General features: G+C 41.8%; 1 non-coding gene across 1 annotated transcript; it reads left to right on the forward strand.

Moving 5' to 3' along the window:
• The first annotated feature begins 4,522 nt into the window (after nucleotides 1-4,522).
• On the forward strand, nucleotides 4,523-4,683 carry LOC122419929. The gene has a single exon (XR_006263134.1). It is a non-coding gene; the product is annotated as a U1 spliceosomal RNA (small nuclear RNA).
• The last annotated feature ends 5,712 nt before the right edge of the window (nucleotides 4,684-10,395 follow it).

Below are 10,395 nucleotides of genomic sequence, written 5' to 3' on the forward strand. Positions count from 1 at the left end.
TGCATGGACTTCTCATTGCGGTGGCTTCTCTTGTTTTGAAGCACCAGTTCTAGGTGCTCAGGCTCAGAAATCATGGCACACAGGCGTAGTCGCCCCACGGCATGTGGGATCTCCCCGGACCAGAGATCAAGCCCTTGTCCCCTGCGTTGCAAGGCGGATTCTTAACCACTGGACCACCCGGGAAGCCCCTGGAATCCGCTTTGAGATGGCCTCCATCAAGTGATCAGAGTAGTACAGGGATGATGCCTGTTACCATCCTTGGTTCATCCAGTCCGCGCATTGGGAGGGCACAGACCAGCCTTCTAGAGAGAAGAAAGCAGAGGGACCATGCCCCAGGTGAAGGGACCCCAGAGAGAGGTGGGCTCAAGGCTGGCCTTGCTGCTTCCTGGAAAATGGGCTTGAGCAGGTCTGCTCTGGGCCTCAGTTTTCCTTAAAAGGGGATAAAGAACACCTCCTTTATTAGACATCACTATAGGGCCTGGCATGCAGTTTGAACCTCACTAAGTGTTTCGCTCTCTTCATCTGCAGATGAAGCAGAGTCAAAGAGCAGTTGTCACTAGGCAGCTGGTTTGCAGAGGCCCCCGCAGGGCTTGTCCTGGCGTACTTCTCCTCTGTTCATGGAGCCAGGTGGATCTATGAGGCCCTGCCAGGCTGACCTATGCCAGTCCGCTACACTGAGCTTGGGCTTGAAAGCCGGATGCCAGCTGATTCACTCCCAGTTATGATTCTAATTATCCAGTAAAATTTATTTGTGTATTTGCTTTGCGAGGTGTCCTCTCTTCACCAGACACCAAATGACTATCTACAACTGGGGATAGACTTGGCCAGGAAGCACAGCATCCCCGGGGCTCTGTACAAAGCATTCTGTTCAGGCACTCACCTTGACTCAGGGATTCAGATCAGACGGTGGAAATGAGTTTCCAAGGGACACTCTCATCTCACCATCGGCTGAGCCCCCAAAGTTTCCGTGGCTCCTGTCCAGCTCTTTCTGCCTCCAAAATGTTATGAGTCACAAGACAAATAATTCCTCTCCAGCAACGCCTTCAAGAAAACCTTACATTTGAGAAAGACAAATATCATGCGGTATCCCTCGTATGTGGAATCTGAAAAATAGTACCAATGAACAGAACCGAAACAGGCTCACAGATACAGAAAACTTATGGTTACCAAAGGGGAAGTGGGGGAGGGATAAATGAGATTAGAAGATTAACAGATGCACTTTACCATATATAACATAGGTGAACGACAAGGATTTACTCTATGCTACAGGGAACCGTATTCAATATGTTGTAATAACCTGTAATGGAATAGCATAAAAATATATAGCTATCTATAGATATGTTGTTGTTCAGTTGCTAAGTCCTGTCCCACTGTTTGTGACCCCGGGACTGCAACATGCAAGGCGCCTCTGTCCTCCACTGTTTCCTGGAGTTTGCCCAAATTCATGTCCATTGAGTCAGTGAAACTATCTAACCATCTCATCCTCTCACAGTCTTTCCCAGCATCCGGGTCTTTTTCAGTGAGTAAGCTATTTGCATCAGGTGGCCAAAGTGTTGAAGCTTCAGCTTCAGCATCAGTGCTTCCAGTGAATATTCAAGATTGATTTCCTTAAGGATTGAGTGGTAGAGTTGATTTCAAGTTCTCAAATCTTTTCTTATTCAGCATTTAATATCAGACAAACTTACCTACCTCTCTGGGTCTTATTTTTAAAATGAAGAAGCAACCATTCTAACTTTGTCACAATGGTTGTGGAAGTTGCTCAGTCATGTCCGACTCTTTGCAACCCCATAGACTATACAGTCCATGGAATTCTCTAAGCTAGAATACAGGAGTGGGTAGCCTTTCCCATATCCAGGGGATCTTCCCAACCCAGGGATTGAACCCAGGTTTCCCGCATTGCAGGGGGATTCTTTTACCAGCTGAGCCACAAGGGAAGCCTGTCACAATGATCAAGACTCGTAAAAAACTAAGTGCTTGGCACAGAATAAGTGCTCAGTAAATGGGAACTGTGAATAACAAAATTTGAAATACCCATTTGAAAATAAATAGGACTAACCTTAAAAGTATTATTAATATCATCATTATTGTTATCAATATCAATATCAATAAGCACAGGTGTTATCAATCACCTGGTACATAGTAATCCCAAGAAATACATCTCGTCTCCTTTCTTCCTCTGTGGTCCTTGCTCCCAGTGGGGCCATCATCCCCCCACCCCCACCTCCCCGTGTCCCTCTAGTCCTGCTAGGGGGCATCTGCTAACCTCTGGCTACCTTGCTTCCTCTGTTTCGTTCCTCGGCTTCTTCTCTCGGCTGCAACACCAACTCACTGTGCTACATCCCCTCTGCTTGGAGTATCCAGCTTGCTCTCTGCTTCCCTGAGTGGACCCTGTTGTGTACACATCAGTCTACAAAGGGCACTGGGGCTCTGTCGGCAAGGATGAGCAGGGTGAGGCCGAGGATTTGGGTAAGAACAGGCGTTTTCCTCCCTTTCTCCTTCCCTGTCTTTCTTTTCATTTTTGTTTCCTCTTTCATAAAGATGATCATATGAGTGATCCTCCGAAGCGTGCTGTTTTCACAGTAAGTACACATGAGCCTAATTCATGCCATTCTCATTCGATTAAAAATAACTGCAAGCCGACTTCCCTGGTAGTACAGTGGGTAGGAATCTGCCTGCCAGAGCAGGGGACATGGGTTCCATCCCTGGTGTGGGAAGACTCCACCTGCGACGGGGCAACCAAGACAAAGAGTCACAACCACTGAGGCCCTCACACCTAGAGCCGGGGCTCCAACGCAAGAGAAGCCCCTGCCTGCTGCAAGGAGAGAACGCCAGCACTCAGCAACGGAGACTCAGTGCAACCCAAATGCATATACACACATAAACACAAATGTATGGCGCTACTCACAATCGCCAAGACAAGGAAGCAACTTAGATGTCCACTGACCAAGGGGTGGATAAAGAAGATGTGGGGCATATATATCGTGGGATATTTCTCAGCCAGAAAAAAGAATGAAATAATACTATTTGTAGCAACATGGATGGGCTTAGAGATGATCATGTTAAGGGAAGTAAGTCAGAGAGAGAAAGACCAATGTTAAGATATCACTTGTATGTGGAATCTAAAATATGACACAAATGAACTTATCTATGAAACAGAAACAGACTCATGGACTAAGAGTACAGACTACAGTTGCCGAGGGAAAGGTGGAGGAGGGATGGATTGGGAATTTGGGAATAGCAGATATAAGCTATAATATGTGGAATGGATTAACAACAAGGTCCAAAACTGTATAGGACAGGAAACTGTATTCAGTATCCTATGATTAATGTTCAGTTCAGTCACTCAGTCATATCCAACTCTTTGCGACCCCACGGATTGCAGCATGCCAGGGCTCCCTGTCCATCACCAACTCCCAGAGTTTACTCAAACTCATGTCCATCAAGTCAGTGATGCCATCCAACCATCTCATCCTCTGTCTTCCCCTTCTCCTCCCGCCCTCAATCTTTCCCAGCATCAAGGTCTTTTCAAATGAGTCAGTTCTTCACATCAGGTAGCCAAACTACTGGAGTTTTAGCTTCAGCATCAGTCTTTCCAATGAATATTCAGGACTGATCTCCTTTAGGATGGACTGGTTGGATCTTCTTGCAGTCCAAGGGACTCTCAAGAGTCTTCTCTAACACCATAGTTCAAAAACATCAATTCTTTGGTGCTCAGCCTTCTTTATGGTCCAACTCTCACATCCATACATGACTACTGGATAAACCATAGCTTTGACTAGACAGACCTTTGTTGGCAAAGTAATGACTCTGCTTTTTAATATGCTGTCTAGGTTGGTCATAGCTTTTCTTCCAAGGAGCAAGCATCTTTTAATTTCATGGCTACAGTCACCATCTGCAGTGATTTTGGAGCCCCCCAAAATAAAGTCTGTCACTATTTCCATTGTTTCCCCATATATTTGCCATGAAGTGATGGGACCAGATGCCATGATCATAGTTTTCTGAATGTTGAGTTTTAAGCCAGCTTTTTCACTCTCTTCTTTTGCTTTCATCAAGAGGCTCTTTAATTCTTCACTTTCTGCCATAAGGATGGTGTCATCTGCATATCTGGGGTTATGGATATTTCTCCTGGCATTCTTGATTCCAGCTTCTGCTTCATCCAGCCCAGCATTTCACATGATGTACACTGCATATAAGTTAAATAAGCAGAGTAACAATATACAGCCTTGATGTACTCCTTTCCTGATTTGGAACCAGTTTGTTGTTCCATGTCCAGTTCTAACTGTTGTTTCTTGACCTGCAAACAGGTTTCTCAGGAGGCAGGTCAGGCAGTCTGGTATTCCCATCTCTTTAAGAATACCAGAATACAGAATACAATGTGTAATTAAAGCAAATATAAAAGAAGAATGTATATATGTATAACTGAATCACTCTGCTATACAGCAGAAATTAACACAGCATTGTAAATCAACTGTATGTCAATAAAAAATTTAAAAATAAATAAATAAATAAAAGTAGTTGTGCGATACTTATCCGGCAGGGGAGTCACCACAAACTCAAAGGTGGTTCTCCCAGGGGAGGCCTATCCATTGCAGTCCAGATAGGCCAACCCCTGCAATTTCCCCAGACGTGGGAAGCTAGACTGCATACTTTGTGGTAATGGGGGACTGCATTTGCACTCTCCCCTACATTAAAAAATAGCTGCATGGTATTCCACATGATGGACGTGCCCGAGCACATCTGTCCATTTCACTGCTGATGGTTAGCCTATAGTATACAGTGTTTTTGTTTTTTGCTACAACAAATAATTCTTCAATAGCCACGTGTTTATGCACATATATCGCGGTAGGTTCACTCTCATTGCTGTAGAATGCATTTCCAAAGGTGGAATTTCTGGGTCAAAGAGTATGTGTATTTTAAATTTGTCAATTAAGAAATATTTTTAAATTAAGAAACATCAGCAGATTACTTTCCCCAAAGGTTGTATTATCTACCCTCCCTTTAACAAATTATTTCCACTACTTATTGAGTACCAAAAGACCTCTGTGCTTTTATTTGGGTAACTACAACCAGACTTGACCCTAGAAATGGCTATTCAATGAATCAAGGATTTGGAGAGTGAAAAATAATAAAAACCTGACCCAAATTTGCTGATTGAGATAGGTTTTTTTTTTTTTTTTTATTATCTATGGGTTTGTTCTTTCTTACCCCCTGCATTCTATTAAAAAGTCAACCTTTAAAAAAGGGCCTTCTCTTGACAGAAATTCCATCGTCTAATCTGGGAGGCCATGTAGGTGTCCTTGACATGTTTTATAATAAGGCACTTGAGAGGCTAATTACTTTGTATTTATAGCCTATAGAGGTGGTTCCCACTTCAAATGAGGAGTTTCCTTGGTAATGTACTGATAACCACAGGTTCTGAGAGGCTAAACTGAGACTAATGCAGGGAAATTCAAAGCTAGGCTTGCAGGGGACCCCATAAAGTCACTGAAGGGGACAGACAGACCACAGGAGAGAGACGGGAGAAGCCCGGGGCGAGGGCGTGTTTCACCTGATTCCCTAGCATTCTGGGTTTTCCACAAACCTTGGGTTTAAAATCAGCACTATCGTTAAGTTTGGTATTGACCGTTCTGAATTCCTGCTGTTGAAAAACTCCAAATGTCTCAATAGGGTCTGAAAACCAGCCCCTGATTTCTGGTCCACCCAGATCCTGCTGTCCTGTGTTGGACGATTGCCCACTTCCAACTATTCCCACGTTTCTGGGAGATTTCATCTCTCCTTCAGGATGGGTGAAGTAGCTGGCCTGTCTCTCCTTGCTCTCTCTCTTTATCTTCCTTCAAATCTCCACTAAATTTCACTGTTTACATTAACCAGTTCTAAATCACTATGACTCACAGAATATGTGTCATTCCAACACTTATGTAACTACTGTTACATTTCAAACCAATGGTTTGAAATGATAACAATTATATTAGTAAATGCTAATAGAAAACAGGCCTTCCCTGGTGGCTCAGCAGTAAAGACTCCACCTGCTAAGGCAGGAGATGTGGGCTCGATCCCTGGGTTGAGAAGAACCCTTGGAGAAGGAAATTGCAACCCACTCCAGTATTCTTCCCTGGGAAAACCCCTTGGGCAGAGGAGCCTGGCAGGCAACAGTCCATGAGGTCGCAAACAGTAGGACAGGACTTAACGACTGAGCAACAACAGAAAACATTTTGTGCCATCCATGTTCTACGCGCTAAGCTGGACACTTTAGACACAATAGATCTCTAAGTAGGAATCGTGATGTGTTTGATAGAGATTGGCCACAGAGAGGATTAGTAACTTGCTCCAAACCGCACAGGCAATAATAAGGGGCAGACGCGGGCTTTCAACGCAAACCTTATTGGACTTTGAGGTCCCTGCTGCCGTTAGACTGTCCCACCTCCTGGCAGTGTGCCCGGTGATACCGGCTTGTCGTCCTTTTGAAGGGCACACACCATCTCTGCCATGTCCCTCAGCTCTGATTCATCCTCATTCTCATCATCCCACGTGGTGAAGACTTATGTGTACCCGGCTGGGCGAGGCACCTTCATAGACCTGGTCACGAGCCATCTTGTATGATTCCTGGAAAGTGCGGACCCCATCTTGTGCATATGAGTCCCTGCAGTTCCTGGCCCAGCGCTGAGGGTCTGGTACAGACCCAGCCCAGTTATTTCTTCTTCTCACTGGAAGCATTTGGAGCCTGCAGGACCGCTCAGCACTTTCTTACAGATCCGTTTCCCTCTCTGTGCCTGAGGCAGAGCAGACCTCCACCTTAACCCTTTCACGATCAGCTACCAGTTAACCCTTTTATGGCTTTTATATCATGTGTTCACAAGTGTCTGACCCTCTTCTGGAGACCAAATGAAATTGTTAAATAAATTCAATGAACTCAAAAAAAAAGAAAGAAAGAAAATGAGAACAAAGGGCAAATAAAAAAAATTAGTAGCAATTTTGTAGACTGAAATTCAACCATACCAGTAATTATACTGATGGTCTAAACGTAAATGGTCTAAGCACCTTCATGGGAAGAGTCATTATTATTAAAGTATATTGATTCCATAATGAATCTCTAGATTTAACAAAATCAAAATCATTCCTATTTCACAGGTAAAGAAACTGAGGCTGTGAGACACTGACTCTCATCTGAGCGAGGGACCTGGGTCTGCACAAAAGAGCATATCTGTAGAACTGGGTTCTCAACCAGGGGTGATTTGCTGCCCTCCCCTAGGGATGGTGTTTGGAAATATCTGGAGACATGTGGTGGTCACCGCCAGGAAACTGCTACTGGCAAATAATAGGTAGAAGCCAGCATTGCTGCTATACGTCCTACAGTGCTCAACACAGCCCCCTGCAAATTAGAATGATCAGAATCAAATGTCTGTACTGTTGTGGTTGAGAACTCTGCTATAGAAGAAAGAAAGGAGGCATATCATATTTTCTGCTTTTGGGTATCTTAAGAGATGGAGGTTTTCTATAATACTCATAGAACATTGAACGCTTTCTTTCCCTCTTAAGATGTGAAACCACAGAATTAAAAAATAACTGTTAATTATGCATGGGGTATAAGGGATAACATACACTTTCATTCTTGAAGTAAGTGAGCCTTAATTTTCTTTTTTTTTAAATCAGGATATAGTTGATTTATGGTAATGTGTTAATTTCAGGTGTACACCATGGTGAATCTTTTTTTTTTTGCAGATTATATTCCATTATAGGTTATTAATGAAACTTAATTTTCAACTGAATTTTTAAAATTATTTGTTTATTTGGCTGCACTGGGTCTTAGTTGCACACACAGGATCTTGCATCTTCCTTGTGGCATGCAGGATCTTTAGTTGCAGCATGTGAACTCATAGCTGCAACACGTGGGATCTAGCTCTCTGACCAAGGGTCAGACCTGGGTCCCCTGCATGGGAGCTCAGAGTCTAAGCCACTGAACCACCAGGAAAGTCCCTTGACAGAATTTTTAACAAACTTAAAAAAATAAAGTGTATCTTAGCTTCTTTCCCTTTTGAAGAGACCAAGGACAACAGGTGGTATCATGGGATAGTATTATTACGACGTGGGCTTTGTGGCTCAGTCAAGTGTCAAAGCTTGTTACAAGTCACATGGTCCCACTCTCTAATAAAGGAAGAATTTTGAACCTGGACCTCTTTCTATTAAAATCTCCTAGTCCTATACTTATAATCAAATGAGAATTCTAAATGACTAGCTTGAGTTCTAGCTGTCAAAATGGTGTGCCATTGATGGATGGAATTATATGACATCTGGAGTTTGTTATAAAATAGACCAGCAAAAACAATAAAGAGGTTGGAAATGAACAAGTTCAGCAAAATGTTGGTACTTGTTAAAGCTGGATGATGATTACATAGGAATTTCTTTCACTTTTCTTTCTACTTTCATGTAAGTTTGAAAATTGCCAGAAAAAGCATCTAAAAAATGTATTTTATGACCATCTGCAGAGTGATAAGCAATATCATTAGACAGAATTTGTTTCTTGCTCCATCTAGGTGGATTCACAGGCAATTTCTTGAGTGAAATTCCATGCATGTGTCTAGATATTGTTTAATCCTGCAGATTGTGTATCATCTCAGTATTTTCAGGGAACTTTGAAAATTATAAGTAACCACAATACGGGTGACAGAGTTAAACAGATACTTCATAAAGGAAACATTATGAATGATGGAATAGCCCAGGAAATATTCTCAACATCATTAGTTATTTGGGAAATGTGAATAAACAATGAGATAGAAACCTCTATACACTGATTAGAAACTTTAAGTGAAAAAAATGGATAACTATCAAGTTTTATCACAGATGAGGAACAACTATAACTTTTTTATATTTTGGACATGGAAATTATCATAAGTAGACCTACACTTCCCAGATGTATCAGTCAGTAAAGAATGCAATGTGGGAGACTTGGGTTGGGAAGATCCCGTGGAGAAGGGCATGACAACCCATTCCAGTATTCTTGCCTGAAGAATCCCCAAGGACAGAGGAACCTGGCAGGCTACGGGGCCATGGGGTCACAAAGAGTCAGACACAACTGAGTGACTAAGTACAGACCTACACTAGTTCATGGGGTCACAAAGAGTTGGACATGACTTAGCAACTCAACAACAACAGACCTATACTAAAAAAAAAAAGGTTAAAGAAAATCCTTTAGTTAGAAGAAAATGATTCCAGCTAAAAATATGAGACTGCACAGAGGAATGAAAAGCATTGGACATTGTGGCTGCTTGGATGCTATAGGTGAATGTAGAGTCACAAGAGAAACCCAAAAACACTGGAGTGGGTAGCCTATCCCTTCTCCAGCAGATCCTCCTGACCCAGGAATCAAACCGGGGTCTCCTGTATTTCAGGTGGATTCTTTACCAACTGAGCTATCAGGGAAGCCCCCTTATTATTTAAACATCTTTAAAAAGATAAATGCTTAAAAAAACACAGTACCAATGTAGTGTGGTACCTATAACACATAAAAGAGTAAAAATGTATGACAATACACAAATGTCGGGAAGACGGGAATGGAGGTTGTAAGGTTTTTATGCTTCATGGCATGATATCACATAAAGGCAGACTGTGCTAAGTTAAAGATGTACATTGTAAACAGTAAAGCAACCATTAAAATAATGGTTTAAAATAAAAAATCAGAGTTATAGCTAATAGACCAACAAGGAGAATAAATTAAATTATTAAATCAATTCAATGAATTCAAAATAGAAAGAGAAAAAGGGAAACAAAGAAGGGTAGATGCAATCAGTGTCAGTATCATAGATTGAAACTCAACCATGCCAGTAATTACACTAAATGTAAATGGTCTAAACACCTCTTTGGAAGACTCTCTATTATTATTAAAGAATATGTATTCCCAAAATTGACCTACAGGTTTAACAAAATCTAAATCACAACAGACTTACTTAGAGAAATGGATGAGCTGATTATGAAATTTATATGGAAATGGAAATAATCTAGAATAGCCCAAACAGCTTTCGAAAAGAGGAACAATATTGGTTGACTAACATAACCTGATTTCAAGCCTTCTTATAAAGCTGCAGCTATCAAGAGAGACAAATGGATCTATGGAATAGAATACAGAGTGTAGGAAGCTTAGTTTATCCACGTGCAAAAAAGAAGAGAGACTTCAATTTATACCTTGCATTATAACAAAAATAACTAATGTTGGGCTATATGACCTAAAAATTTATAAAACTTTTAGAAGTAAAAACAGTTGTGACCTTGGATTAGGCAAAGATTTCTTAGATACAAAAACATGATTCATAAAAGAACAAATTGCCAAAACTTTTAAATCCGTATCATCTGCTTCTTGGAAAAATGCTGTTAAGACGATGAAAAGTTAAGCCACACTCTAGG

Source organism: Cervus canadensis, chromosome 17 (assembly GCF_019320065.1).
Source record: "Cervus canadensis isolate Bull #8, Minnesota chromosome 17, ASM1932006v1, whole genome shotgun sequence".
NCBI classification, from domain to species: domain Eukaryota; kingdom Metazoa; phylum Chordata; class Mammalia; order Artiodactyla; family Cervidae; genus Cervus; species Cervus canadensis.